Raw genomic sequence first — 14,240 nt, 5'->3', positions numbered from 1 at the left:
GGCACATAGTAGGACCTCAGTAAACGAGGTCCTGGAAGTCAGTATGGTGGTAAGCCACTGCCGCCCTGCTCTGTAGGGCTGTCTCCCCTGCCTGGGGAATAAGGGGAGGAATGGGAGGAGGCTTCTTGAATGTCCTCACTGCTCCATACCTGACCTGCTCGGATGTTTGTGGGGAAGAACGGGCTCCCTCGCCTGGACTCTGACTTGCTGTTCTTTCTGAGAGATGGGAAGGTTTGCTGGGTGTACAGAACTGGAGTCAGTGTTCCCAGCCTGGAGGCAGGAGCTGCTGTAATTATCCATTGATCAGATTTTTCAAGGGTGCCTTAAATTCTCAGAAATGGTCCCGAATCTGAAGTGCTTATATCTAAAGTTTATATCATTCCTCTCCGTAGTAAGAGAAATAATTTATACATTACAGGTTGATGTAACCATTTGTATGTAAGCTTTTTTTTTTTAAGATTTTATTTATTTAAGAGAGAGAATGAGAGACAGAGAGCACAAGAGGGAAGAGGGTCAGAGGGAGAAGTAGACTCCCCGCTGAGCAGGGAGCCTGATATGGGACTCGATCCCGGGGACTCCAGGATCATGACCTGAGCCGAAGGCAGTCGCTTAACCAACTGAGCCACCCAGGCGCCCAGCTTTTTTTTTTTTTTTTTTTAAAGATTTTATTTATTTATTTGACAGAGAGACAGTGAGAGAGGGAACACAAGCAGGGGGAGTGGGAGGGGGAGAAGCAGGCTTCCCGCTGAGCAGGGAGCCTGATGCGGGACTCGATCCCAGGACCCTGGGATCGTGACCTGAGCTGAAGGCAGACGCTTAATGACTGAGCCACCCACGTGCCCCTGTATGTAAGCTTCTTGATAAGTACTTGTTTTTCTCCATTTGAGGTTAATTTTAGACAGGTTCCATAGTGCAAATTGTTAAGAATGAGTAGCACAATTAAGTTTTCTTAAATAACTTTCTAATGGATACGTTAGTTTTCATTAGTTCAGCTTGCTTTTATGTTTGGAAACTTTTTGGGTAATGAAGGCTAAAACTAGGCTCAGACAGAGCTGAGTGGATCAAGGCCTTTTCATGCTGTAACATACTAACAAAAATAAACTAGTGGTTTTTAAAAGATGTAGATTTTTTGGAATGTTTTAACAATTTGGGTTTGAAAAAATCACATCAATGCTTGTGACTTCTAAAAAATTATTTTCCTCAGTCGACTGTACTTCAGTTAAAAAAAAAAAAAGATTTACTTTAAGTCATTCTCCTTAATTTATACCCAAATTTCCATCAGTGTCACAATTTGTTGCTGTGAATATTTTCATCATGCTTGGCTGTATTGGATGTGAAAACTTCTAATGGTCCAATGCCATTTTAGTTTATCAAAAACCTAGTTTTACCTGAGGAAACTTTTTCAGAAGTTTCAGAGCCAAATTCATTTATCTTTTGGTGATGTGTGGTAGTCATTTGTAGATAAACCTTTGCCAACTGCCTCCTGTCCCCTGCTTTAATTTCTTTTGAAGATTTCTGTTTAATAAAGTGTTTTGGCTTAGAGTGTTCCTCTAATAAAATTCTTTCAAAAGCTCTAATACTTGTTTTGTTTTAAAGGCAACAGGTTTTGAGTTACCCTTTTGATTGTATAAGAAAACTAAACACAAGTCTTAGAATACAGCAGGTTAAAAAAAAAAAAAAAGAATACAGCAGGTTGATTTATCACCAGAAAATTTGACAGCTAGATCAACCCTCCACAGGACTGGCAATAGATTTTTTTTCCCCACTAAATGTTCACCATTTTTTTTTTGGTATAAAACTGAATATATGGTGATTACCATCCATTTCATTTACTTTTCTACTTATTTATGTGCTGTTTAAAAAATAGCCTTTGATCTTCCTCTTTCTCTCCCTACCCCCAAAATACTCTCAATTTAAACAAAATTGCCCTTCATCTGTATGACTGTTTAACACATTTGGTCTTTTTTTTTTTTAAACCTGTGCTATTTTGAAACTACATTTCAACTCTGTTGACTTTATGGTTAGCACATTTTTTCTTCTGCTTAGATTAAATTATCACTTGTTTGTAGATTACTGAATAAAAAAGCTTTTCAGATCCACTAATGATATCTTGCTTTGTTATTATAGAGGAATGTCCTATTTTGTGGTGATAAATGTTACAGAGCAAGTGTCAGGACAAGAAGCAGTCAGATGTCACCATCTGGGGGCAGTTTGTTCCCCCATTAGACCAGAAGCTCCTTGAGGGCAGGCACGGATACCCTCCCTCTGCATCCTGAGTGCCCTGAGCATTCAGAGTATTCAGGCATCACTCGTACGGTTGACCGTGTTGCTGGAGGATGCGTATAGAAACATCTTTCTTTTAACTATGGTAGATTTGAACGTTGATCAAAATTTTTATTTAGTAGGGTTTGTTCATTTTCCCATGTACTTGAGTTTTCAGAGCTCAGTTTAGGATAAATGGGCTTCAGATTTTGTCAACTGAGCAGTTTTTCGATAACTTTTTAGTTTTTGTTTTGTATTAACAGCAGTTTTAGTAGTCATGTCTTGAACAGAAAAAAAATAATCATGGCCTCCTTAAAACTTTTTCATTGACATTTTTTACTCTGATAGAACTTTAGTGTCTCCAGGGTTTTTGGACGATTCTTTAAATTTTCTTTTTTTTAAATTTTTTATTTATTTGAGAGAGAGAGAACACAAGCGGGGGAATGGGAGAGGGGAGAAGCAGGCTTCCTGCCGAGCAGGGAGCCCGATGCGGGACTCGATCCCTGGACTCCAAGATCATGACCTGAGCCGAAGGCAGTCGCTTAACCAACTGAGCCACCCAGGCACTCCTGGACCATTCTTTAAATTAACCTGCTTAGTATTAATTCCTTGGGAACTGTTTCTGTATACTAGGCTAGCGTTCAGTTTCGCACATAATTTTTCTTTGGGGGCAGTCTCCGGGCACAGAAATAATCCGGGCTTGGTGGATCCAGAAGTGTCACTTCCTTTGCTCTGGCTTTGGCTCTCCATGCCTGCCTTTCCATTTTGATGTTTTAATGATACCCTCCCTGCTTGGTGATTTGTGTTCAGGAAGCGAGGCAGTGATTACTTTTGTTTCTGCTTTGTGAACTTCCTCCCCCACTTCCTATTTTTACCGAGCAACTACAGGAAATGAGGCAGCTCCTGGCTGACTGCTCCTAAGCACTGATTTTAGGTGGCAGAGGACAAGGGCCTGAGCCATTTAAAACATTTTCCTCCTTGGTCTTTTCACTACCTCCTTCCTGTAGGAATCATAGGAACATGATTTTGTGATTGGGTTGAGATGATGACATGTCCTTCTTACCCTTGGTGGGGTGGGGTGCTGCTCAGTTGGAGGGCAGCGCTTTGGTGAAGTAGTAGGTGAGAGGTTTTCTCCATTATAACAGTAGGAGTGGGACATTGTAGACGTGTGGCCCAGCTGCTGTCGTGCGTGAACAGTTTGGCAGAAGCAAAGGGTGGCTTGAAGGGACCTGTTCTAAAAGTAAAGCTGGAAAGGTGGACTCTGGTCCTCCCAAGGTGGGAGCCCTGACTGTAGGGGCCCTGTCTGCTCTCTCAGATCTTTGAAGAGGGTCTCAGCCTTCATGGTGCTCTCCTCCCTCTGAACTCATGGCATTTGTCTTCTAAACCACCATTTAGCATTTACCCTCTTCTTTTCCCATGATAACTCTTATCGTATTGTGGACCTGTGGGAACTTTGCTTAGGGAGAAGTTTGTATCATCTTCTCAGAAAGAAGTAACTTTTTATACATTAGGTTACTGGCATACGGAAGGTGCTCAAAGCATTTGTTTAGCAGAATTTCTCAGTAGTGGCACTATTGACGTCTTGGGTTGGATAAGTCTTTGGCTTTGGATGAACAAGGGAGCTGTCCTGTGCATCGTAGCATCGTTAGCAGCATTTCTGGCCTCTACCCACTAGCACTCCCTACTTCCCCAGTTGTGACAAACAAAAAGTGTTTCCAGACATTTCCAAATATCCCCTGAGCTGGGTGTGTGTGTGTATGTGTGTGAAGCATCCTCTCCTCTACTTGTTGAGAACCACTGTGTTAAAGGATTGAAGGCTGACTTCTAATTTTGTAAAAAGGAATAAAAAAGAATGTTTGGTTCCTTGGGATTGGAGCCATTTGTTAGTTTCTATCCCAATATCTGACATTCTCATACATTTTTGGTTTGCCACTTAGATTTTGCTATTGCCTATTAGCCAGCTTTGAAGTATATCTTCCCTTCTGTGTGCTTCCATCGAAAGAGCTGGGGCCTGAGCATCTGACAGCCTGTCTTCTGATCCTCATAGAAAGCATTCTCTCTCAGTCTTGATCTTGCTTGCTCCAGAAGGCTAGTTCCTGGGAAGCGGAACACTGTGGGTATAAAGGAGAAAATGAAAGGTATCTAGAATGTAACTGTAACAGTAGCTCACATTCATGGAGCAGTTGCTGTAGACCAGGTGAAGAGAATTGGCGGGATTGACTGTAAAGGATAGAAAGCCAAAGGAACAGGACAGGGACCATCTGGGACAACATCTTAGGTTCAGGTTCAGGGTTGGTAGTGACTGTAGCCAAAACAGTACATACAGCAGGAGGCTCAGGGAATGGAAGGGTGACTTGGTAAAGTTTGAAGGACCTGAGGAGATGTCTCATGAGTCTAGTCCTGGCAGGGAGAGGTCCTGACCAAAGAGCTGAATTTGGGTGTCATCAGCAGTAGGTATGGGTATGATCTCCCAAACAGAGGTCACTTTGCTTTTCATTACTCCAACTCAACTTCCTGTCAGTTCCAAGAAGACTACAGCTTTCAGCCGTCTCCTCTAAGAGTGATAAACAGAATGCCAAGGTCTAGATATTTGACAGAGGTGGAATAGTGCAATGGAGAGCTCAGCCTCAGATTACCAAGCCCCAAGCCCAGTTCTGTTGGTGACAGCCACCTCAGCCACATGGCAAGAACTTGAAAAACTCACTTAATCTCTCTAGATGCTCTACCTACCTCACACGGTCATTGTGAGAATTAAATGAGATAATACAGGTGAAGTGCAAAGCACAGAGCCTGGCCCCGAGTACCCATTCAGTTAATGTCAGCTGTTTTTACTTTAGGGTTCTAGCAAGGATTAAATGAGTTCAGGTATCTAAAGCTCAGTTCAATGCTTGACAGGTTGTCGGCCCTTAATGAATGGTCTGTTTTGTTGAGGAGTACTTGTGTGAACATGGCACGTTGTCGGTCGCTTTATTGATTTATTGATTTAAGCAGAGGCTTATTTCTAGCACTTAACTACTGCTTCTGTGGATGGCAACACTGACTGTATGAAACACTGACTGTATGGAAAAAAAAAAAAGACACCCTTATGGGCTCAGTTGTTAAGCATCTGTCTTCGGCTCAGGTCATGATCCCAGGGTCCTGGGATCAAGCCCCGCATCGGGCTCCCTGCTTCTCCCTCTCCCACTCCCCCAGCTTGTGTTCCCTCTTTCGCTGTCTCTCTCTCTCTCTGTCAAATAAATCAATAAAAATCTTAAAAAAAAAAAACCCCACCATTAAGTAAATATTGAGGATGAGCTAATCATTCAACAAATACCTGTTGAATGTTTACAGCGTGCTTAGCACTCTTGAGTATCCTGAATGAGCTCAGTGATCCTGAGGGCTGGAGGTGGCGGGGAAACGCGGAAACTGGCGGCATGATGCAGTTATGTTACAATACGGCCACGATTCGGCCAAGATGGGGGCTAAAAACAAGGTGTTCCGGTAGCACACAGAGGGGCTCCTAGTTCACTTTTTGCCAAGGTGGCATCCCAGAGGAGGTGATTTCTAGGTTAGACATCCAGGAGGAGTGAAAATAAACTAGGAGAGTTTGCCAGGTGAAGGGAACTGAGCATATAGACGGAGAGTGGGAAGACGGCAGTGGCAAGAAGTGGGCAGTGGTGGGCAGAGGGGTGGGGGGAAGACAGTTGGGAAGGGTAGTGGAGAGCCGTAACAGGTGTGAAGCAGGAGACTAGGTGATCACATTGGCTCTTGAACAATCACACAGCAACCAGAAGGGAGCAGGCCAGGAGTTTGGAAGATCACTCAGGAGGCTCCTCTTGTAATTCCAGCAAGAGGAAAAGAAGGTGTGAACTTTGGATTGGCAGTGAAGGTAGAGAAAAAGGAAAAGCCTTGAGACGTAGTAAGGAGGCAGGAGGGGTATGACCACGTGATGAAGTGGCTGTAAAGGAGAGTAAGGAGTAGAGGGTGACTGCCAGGTTTCTGGCTTACAGACCGATGGTAGATCAAGTAGGTAGATGGCAATGCCGTTCACCAAGGCGGGAAAGGAACGAGAGCCTGGGGAGGGTTGGTGATGGGCACTTGACTCGGGGACCTGTCCAGTAGGCAGTTGAATATTTGGGATGTGGAGCACAGGAGAAAGATCTGGGCTAGAGAGATGGATTGGGGGATTCTCCCAGGGAGAGCATGTTGATCATAGAAACAGACAAGGCCCCGCATAGAGCTCTGGGGACCCAGGTGCTTCAGGTTAGGGGAGGAGTGGCTCCCAGAGGCAACTAAGAATGGCCAGAGGGGCGGGAGGAGAGCTAGGAGGACAGGCATCTTCCCATACAGAATTGCCTCACCCTTTTTTAGTGTGATAACATGCTACACAGGGAGCCAAAAAAGTAAGAGTCCTAGGACCGCGAGAACAAAACGAAATCTTTCAGGCATTTTCTTTTGCCTGGATAGATATTTTAAATTCATGAATGTTGAGAATAAAAATTCTTCAAAGCATTTTTCTGGAGTGCATTTCTAAATATGGCTCGTGTCATTCTGAACTGACAAAAAACATGGAAACGGTTGGGCTTTTGAACTTCATAGACAATAACTTCACTAATCTCCCTGAAGAATTTCCTGTGGCGTCTCCATATTATCAAGGGTAGATTTAGATTTACATTGTTACAGACTGGAGGGGAGAAAAAATTTCTGTGTTTTTTGCTCTGAAGAGGGAATTGTTTATGGAGTGGTTCATCTTTATTTTTTTTAACAGCTTTATTGAAACATAACTCACATACCATACAATTCATCCATCTAAAGTATATGATTCAGTGCTTTTTAGTATATTCAGAATTCTACAGCTACCACCACCATCAATTTTAGAACATTTTTAATCACTCCAGAAAGAAACCCTGTATCCATTAGCAGTCCATTCCCCCTTCTCATCCACCCCAGCCTTAGGCAACCATTCATCTACTTTCTATTTCAATGGATTTGCCCGTCCTGGACATTTCATATCAGTGGAATCATGTGTAGTATGTGGCCTTTTGTGTCTGGCTTCTTTCACTCAGCACAGTGTCTTCAAGGCTCATACATGTTGTAGCATGGATCAGTGCTTCTCTCCTTTTTATGCCTGAATAATATTCCATTGCATGGCTCTCCTACATCTAGTTTATTCATTCATCAGTTGATAGACTTTGGGGTTGTTTCTACTTTTTTTTACAATTATGAATAGTAAACTTCATACACAGGTTTTTGTGTAGGCATGTTTTTCATTTCTCTCGGGGGTATACTCTTGCTTGGTTATATGGTACTTCTATGTTTAACCTTTTGAAGTTCTGCCAGACTGTTTTCCAGAGTCTCTGCACCTTGTTTGCCTCCTCACAGGCAGTTTCTCCACATCCTCCCCAGCATGTGGTATTGTCTGTTTTTATTAAAGCCATCCCAGTGGTTAGTGGTATCTCGTGGTTTTAACTTGCATTTCCCTGATAGCTAGTGATGTTGAGCATCTTTTTGTGTGCTTATTGACCATTTATATATCATTTTTGAAAGGGTCATCTACATTTGATCATTAATTTTGGCAAGGTAAATTAAGTTGCAAAACCCGAAACTGAAAGAACAGATGAACATACTTGGCTAGAGAAATGAGGTGTGTGTGTGTGTGTGTGCGCGCACACATACACATGTAGTGAAAGATGCTATAAATAGATGTAGAAGATAAAGGACAGGCTTCCCCAGAGAAATAGCCAGCACTCTCTGCCCACCTATACTCTTCACTCTACACCTTGAGCTTGAGAAACAGGGTGCTTGAGATCCTGTTACCTAGCTATGACTTTGGAAGTAGAGACCATGATCTCTGCCTTCTTAAGTCCATTGATATTGTCACCATGTTGAACCATATATCAGAATGTTTTTCCTTTTTAGGCTTAAGAATATACTATTTTATAGTTGTACCACATTTTGTTTATCCATTCATCCATCGATGGACATTTGTCTTATTTCCACCTTCTGGCTGTTATGAATAATGCTGCAAAGAACATTGATGTACAGATAGCTGTTCAAATTTTTGCTTTCACTTCTTTTGTGTATATACTCAGAAATGAAATTGTTAGATCATATGGTAATTATATATTTAAATTTTTGAAGCACTGTCCTACTGTTTTCCACAGTGGCAATACCATTTTATATTCTCACCAGTGATGCTCAGGGTTCCAGTTTTTCCACATTCTTGCCAACAGCTTATTTTCTGTGTGTGTGTTTTTTTTCTTTTTATAATATCCATCCTAATGGATTTGTTAATGGATTTGTAGTGGTATCTCATTGTAGTTTTGATCAAATCATCATGCTCCACCCTGATGATTAGTGACGTGGAGCATCTTTCCATGTGTTTCTTGGCCATTTGTCTATTTCTTTGGACAAATGTCTATTCAAGTCCTTTGCCCATTTTAAAATTGGATTGTTTGGCTTTTTGTTCTTGAGTTGTATGTAGTTCTTTATATATTCTGGATATGAATCCCTTTTCAGAGGTACGATTTACATGTATCTTCTCTCATTCTGTGTGTTGCCTTTTCACTCTACTGATAGTGTCTTTTGATGCACAAAAGTTTTCATTTTGAAGTCCAGTTTGTCTGTTTTTTCTTTTGTTGCCTGTGCTTTGATGGTTTTTTTTTTTAAGATTTTATTTATTTTTCAGAAAGAGAGAGAGAGAGCACAGAAGCAGGGGGAGCGGCAGGCAGAGGGAAAAGTAGGTTCCCCGCTGAGCAGGGAGCCCGATGCAGGGCTCCATCCCAGGACCCCCGGATCATGACCTGAGCCGAAGGTCGACGCTTAACAGACTGAGCCACCCAGGCATCCCTGTGCTTTGGTGTTTTATCCAGGAAATCATTGCCAAGTCCAAACTCATTAATCTTTTAAAAGATTTTATTTGAGAGAGAGCATGAGTGGGGGAAGGGGCAGAGGGAGAAAATATCCAAGCAGACTCCCACAGCGTGGAGCCCGATACAAGGCTCAATCCCATGACCCATGAGATCCGTGAGATCAGACTCTGAGCGGAAAACAAGAGTCGGACGCCTAACCAGCTGAGCCACCCAGCCGCCCCCAAACTCATTAATTTTTATGTATTTAATGATTTTTGCTCCAGGGGAGGTTTTCTGCCTTGTTTTGTTTTGTTTGTATGCTTAAATTGTCCCATTATTGGTCATTAGTATAGCTTACTCTTCAGGTTCACTCTGAGTCCTTTTGACACAAGCCAGATTAGAGGGGTTCTTTGCTTTCTGATCTGATAAGAATTCCTGGCTTATCTTTTTTTGTTTCTTACCCCAGATCTAAAATCAGCCATTTTTATTAGGAGCTCTGATTTTTTGGTGGGAAAAAGAATTAGGGGCATTCATTACAACTGGAATTTGAATCCTTCTAGGTCTTTTCAGTAAAGTAAATATGTTCAGAGAAATTAAAAGGTAAATCATGATTTCAGACTGATATTTCAAATTCAAATGAAGGGTTAAAGGATTTTTACTTCTTTGATTTTGTATTTATGTCTGTTCTCCTTTGTTGACAATAACACCAGAGAGGTATAGTAAAAAAACACTGTTTAAACTTCAAGTAATCCTTCTCTATGTGGTTATGCCACCAATTTGATAAATAGTTCAGGTTCATTTGTCTGGTTTTTTTTTTTATTTTTAGGGATTGTTTTCTTTTTGACTTTTATTTTTTAATTGTATAAAATATTTACTTGGTTCTAAAGCTAAAACTATAAAGCAAGTAGATTGAGAGAATTTTGGCTTCCTTTCATGCCTTTGTTCTTCTCTATACCACGTAAGTAACATTTTTATTGGTTTTTGGTTTATTCTTCCATTGCTTATTTTAAAATGTATAAGCAAATGTGTGCACCCTACTCCACTCTCATTTTATTTTTTTCCCTTCTTTTTTACCTTAGCAATCATAATTCTTATTTCCAAGAATTCTTTCTTGTTTATGGTTTGCTTGCTTTTGTTTTAAGGATGCATTATCTTATATCTCTCTGAGGATACCAGTTGGAATTTCTTTTCAGGGACCTAAAATAATATGTTTCTTCTGGAGTCTGATCTGCTTTTCATCGTAGGTGTCCTTTATTGTCCTTTGGTTTTTTGGTTTTTTTTTTTCCTACTGTCTGGTGATCCTTATCAATGAAGAAGTGGGTTGATGATACAGGTAATTGAGAAAAGGTTCTTGTTTTTCTAGCAGTCTTTTTGCCCTGGTAAGAGTTGGTTGAGTGAGTGACCAGGAGTGAGAAGTGTGGAGGAGATCAGGTTGATGAACCTCTTTCCCGCTCCTGATTTCTATACCTGCCTACTCAGAGCTGGGCGTCTATCCAGCTCCCCCAGGAAAAAAGGGCTCTGCCTCTCTGCCTGCCTTTGGCCCTGCATGTTCTGGGAAGTGTCCAGCTCTGCTGTGGTCGTTGTATCATACAGTTCCCTCTGCTTTCTCTTCATCTTCTAGAAAGTAGGCAGCATTTAAAGAGACTATATCGGGGCACCTGGGTGGCTCTGTTGGTTGGGCGACTGCCTTCGGCTCGGGTCATGATCCTGGAGTCCAGGGATTGGGTCCCGCATCGGGCTTCCTGCTCGGCGGGGAGTCTGCTTCTCCCTCTGACCCTCTTCCCTCTCGTACTCTCTGTCTCTCATTCTCTTTCTCAAATAAATAAATAAAATCTTAAAAAAAAAATAAAGAGACTATATCCCTCAGCCCTTCTCATCACTGTTATGTTGTGATTCCCTTTTGAATGTCTTTACCGTTATGTCTTCAGGATTTGGGGCCAGTGGGAAGGTAAGTACATGTGCCTGTTTCTTTAGCCTGTCATTCTGAAATGAAGCTACTTTGTGCCATCCCTGTTGCGGACAACAGGACTGCTTCTCATTCCCATTTTCTCTTTGGGTTATGACTGAAATGGATTTAAAATTGTTCTCTGTGTTCACAAATCATAGCTATCACATCACTGAAGCATGTGATGCCACCTACCCTAGGATACATAGATTTCTACTTAGTTCAGGGATCAGGTGACTTTCCAGGACCTTTGTCTATATTTTTTCCAGACAAGCCGAGCTAGCAAGGCTTGCTTACTTTCACTTATTGGATGGGAATGATAATAACAAGCTCATCTAACACTCAGTGCTCAGTATATGCCAGATATTATTCCACGTGCTTTATATGTATAAACCCATTAAACTCAATAACAGTAGTTACTGTTATTATCCCTATTTTACAGACGATGAAACTGAGGCACAGAGAGGTTAAAGAACTTGCCCAAGGTCACATAGCTGGTAAGTGGCAGAGCCAGGATCCCACCCGGTTAGTTGGACCCCAAGGTCACTCTCTTATCCACGGTTCTCTCTATAAAGGGAAGCTCTTCAGATTTTCTCAGGCTGACCAAACCACTTTTTATATCTTGTCAGTTATGGGTATAAGAAAACCCTTTTATACTTAATCTTTGTCTAGTTTCAAGCATGTTCTTTGTTATTGTGTGAAATTGGGATAGCTGATGACTTTGGTTGCAGAAAGGAATGTTTTAAATGACATAATCAGGTCTGAGTTCAGTTTTAATCTATTGAGAATTTTAGCAAACTGCTGTGGTGTTGAAAAAATGTGACTTATCTCCTAAAATGTCCTTTTTAGCTATGTGTTTGTGACTCTTCAGGCATCATTAAAACTTATGAATAAATACTTAACTCTTACAAGTCTTGGCTCTAGCTAACTTCTGGGGTCTCCACAATGTATATTGATCCCACAATACATATGAATAATGGATTTATACATGATGAATATTTTCCCAGTGAAAATTCTTTTTTCAAAAATACAGAAATGTCCTTAAATGGATTGAACATATTTTAGCCCTTCAGGCTGATAAATATGGAGGGAAAGCATTAGAAAAATATTAAGCATTGAGAAGAATTCCGTGTAAAAAAAAATCACAAAAGGGGTGCTTCTGTGCATGTTTGTGTGCATTTTAAACTTTTTGTTATGGAAATGTTCAGTCATACACAACAGTAGAGCAAATGATATGATGGGTCTCGTGTACCCATCACCCAGCTTCCAACAGTAGTTTGTCAGGGGAAATGATCACTGCCATGAAGACAACTCCTTAAATGGATGTCACCACCTTTTCTGCTTATTATTTCTTGGCAAAATCCCATTTGAAAATGATAGAACTTGAATGGTATTTCAATGCCATGATATTTCCTTGACTTCAACATGATCTAGTTTTATTACAGCAAAGATCAGCACAGGAACAAACAGATCTGTTGAGAATAAGTAAAAACCAGTTTTCATCTTAAGGGGCTTGCGTGTTCTCTCTGCCCAGAGAAGAACCCCACTTGACCGTGGGACTTAAGTGGTCTTGTCAGAAGCACTTGGATACATATAGGTTTTCACTGAAGCACAGGGAGAATGGAGGGCAGGTGGTTTTTCACTGGAGCTCCAATTCCAAAACTTTATGGAATGGAAACGTTAGTGTTTTGGATATGTGTTTGACTAGGAGTGTGTTTTTCATCAGTTTCTCAAAAGAATCTGTGACCTTTCCCCTCCCATGACCTGCCACACCCCCACGGGGCAGACGTACTCACAACAAAGAACCAGGGCCTGGAGCAGTCCGCGTGAGAATCTCCCCGCTTGTGGAAAGCAACTGCGCAGACTCTCATTACCCGTAAACAGCCTCTCCTGGGTGGAATCAGAATCGCCATCACCGCCTGGTCAGAACTTTGCAATACGTGGTGAGGCTGGGCTGAGCTGATGCTTACCCAGTATTCCTTATGGTCCCCTACCTTTCCCGGCCTCTCTTGTTGGTACCATGTGACTAAGTCTGGTCAGAGGGAAGTGATGTGTGTCGCTTCCAGTGGGAAGCAGTCAAGAGTAGGTGTGAGTTTCTGAGGTGCCTGGGAGACCCAAGTTCCCATGTCACGTCACAAGTTGAAGACAGGCTGCCAGACCCACACTGAACTGCATGCAAGCAAGAGAGAAGTCCGTGAGGTTGGGCCACTTGTTTCATGGGACCATCCCCCTCATCTGTAAATTGAAGGGCTGAAATTAGATGATCCTGATGGGCCTTTTTGGCACTGACACTTCTAGATTCTGTTAGCAGCACTTAAATACAGCTTTCTAATGAAGAGGGAACAGAAGACTAAGGCTGGCATTAAAGGTGTCCCTGGGAGACTTGGTCCTTATTTTATGTACCTTTTGCTGTTAAACGAGAAGTCACAAAAGGAAAATGGCAATGAAAGATGAAATATTTTTAAAAAATAATAGCTTTACTGAGATACAGTTTTATATACCACATGTGTTTTAGTACATTCAGAATTGTGCAACCATTACCAATATCTAGCTTCAGAACTCTTGTCATCACCCCAAAAAGAAACCCTGTACCCATTAGCAGTGACTCCCCATTCTACAGATGTTCTTTCTGTCTCTGGATTTGCCTGTTCTGACATGCCATATCAGTGGGATCATATAATATGTGGCTTCTTGCGTCTGGCTTCTTTAACTGAGCACAGTGTTTTCAAGGTTCATCCGTTTTAGTTTGTATCAGTACTTCATTTTTTTGCATGTGTATGATATATACACATACACCTCATCTGTTCATCAGTGGGTAGACATTTGGATTGTTTGTGTTTTTTGGCTACTAAGAATAATGCTTCTGTGAACATTTATGTACAGGTTTTATGTGGATATACATTTTTCCTTTCTGTTGAATATGTACATAGGAATGGAATTCCTGGGTCATGTGGTGACACTATATGTAACACTTTGAGGAACTGCCAAACTGTTTTCCAAAAGTGCTATCCCCTTTTACAGTCCTCCTAGCAAGTTATGAGGGTCCCAGTTTCTCCACATCCTCACCAACACTTGTTACTGTCGTTTTGTTTGAAGTGATTATTTTTGATGAAGTAGCTATATGCAATCCAAGCATTGAAGAGATTTGAATACATATTTTAGCTTGTTACGTGATTCTTTTAGCAGCTGTAATATCCGTTGGC

General features: G+C 41.5%; 1 protein-coding gene across 5 annotated transcripts in view; it reads left to right on the top strand.

The window, feature by feature from the left end:
• GARRE1 (granule associated Rac and RHOG effector 1) overlaps positions 1-14,240 on the top strand; it is an 80,375-nt gene that overhangs the window by 7,593 nt on the left and 58,542 nt on the right. The window lies entirely within an intron of this gene.

Source organism: Callorhinus ursinus, unplaced genomic scaffold, assembly GCF_003265705.2.
Source record: "Callorhinus ursinus isolate GAN/ISIS: 27379988/994484 unplaced genomic scaffold, GSC_fseal_2.0 scaffold61, whole genome shotgun sequence".
NCBI lineage: Eukaryota > Metazoa > Chordata > Mammalia > Carnivora > Otariidae > Callorhinus > Callorhinus ursinus.
This window is presented reverse-complemented; position numbering and strand designations above follow the sequence as displayed.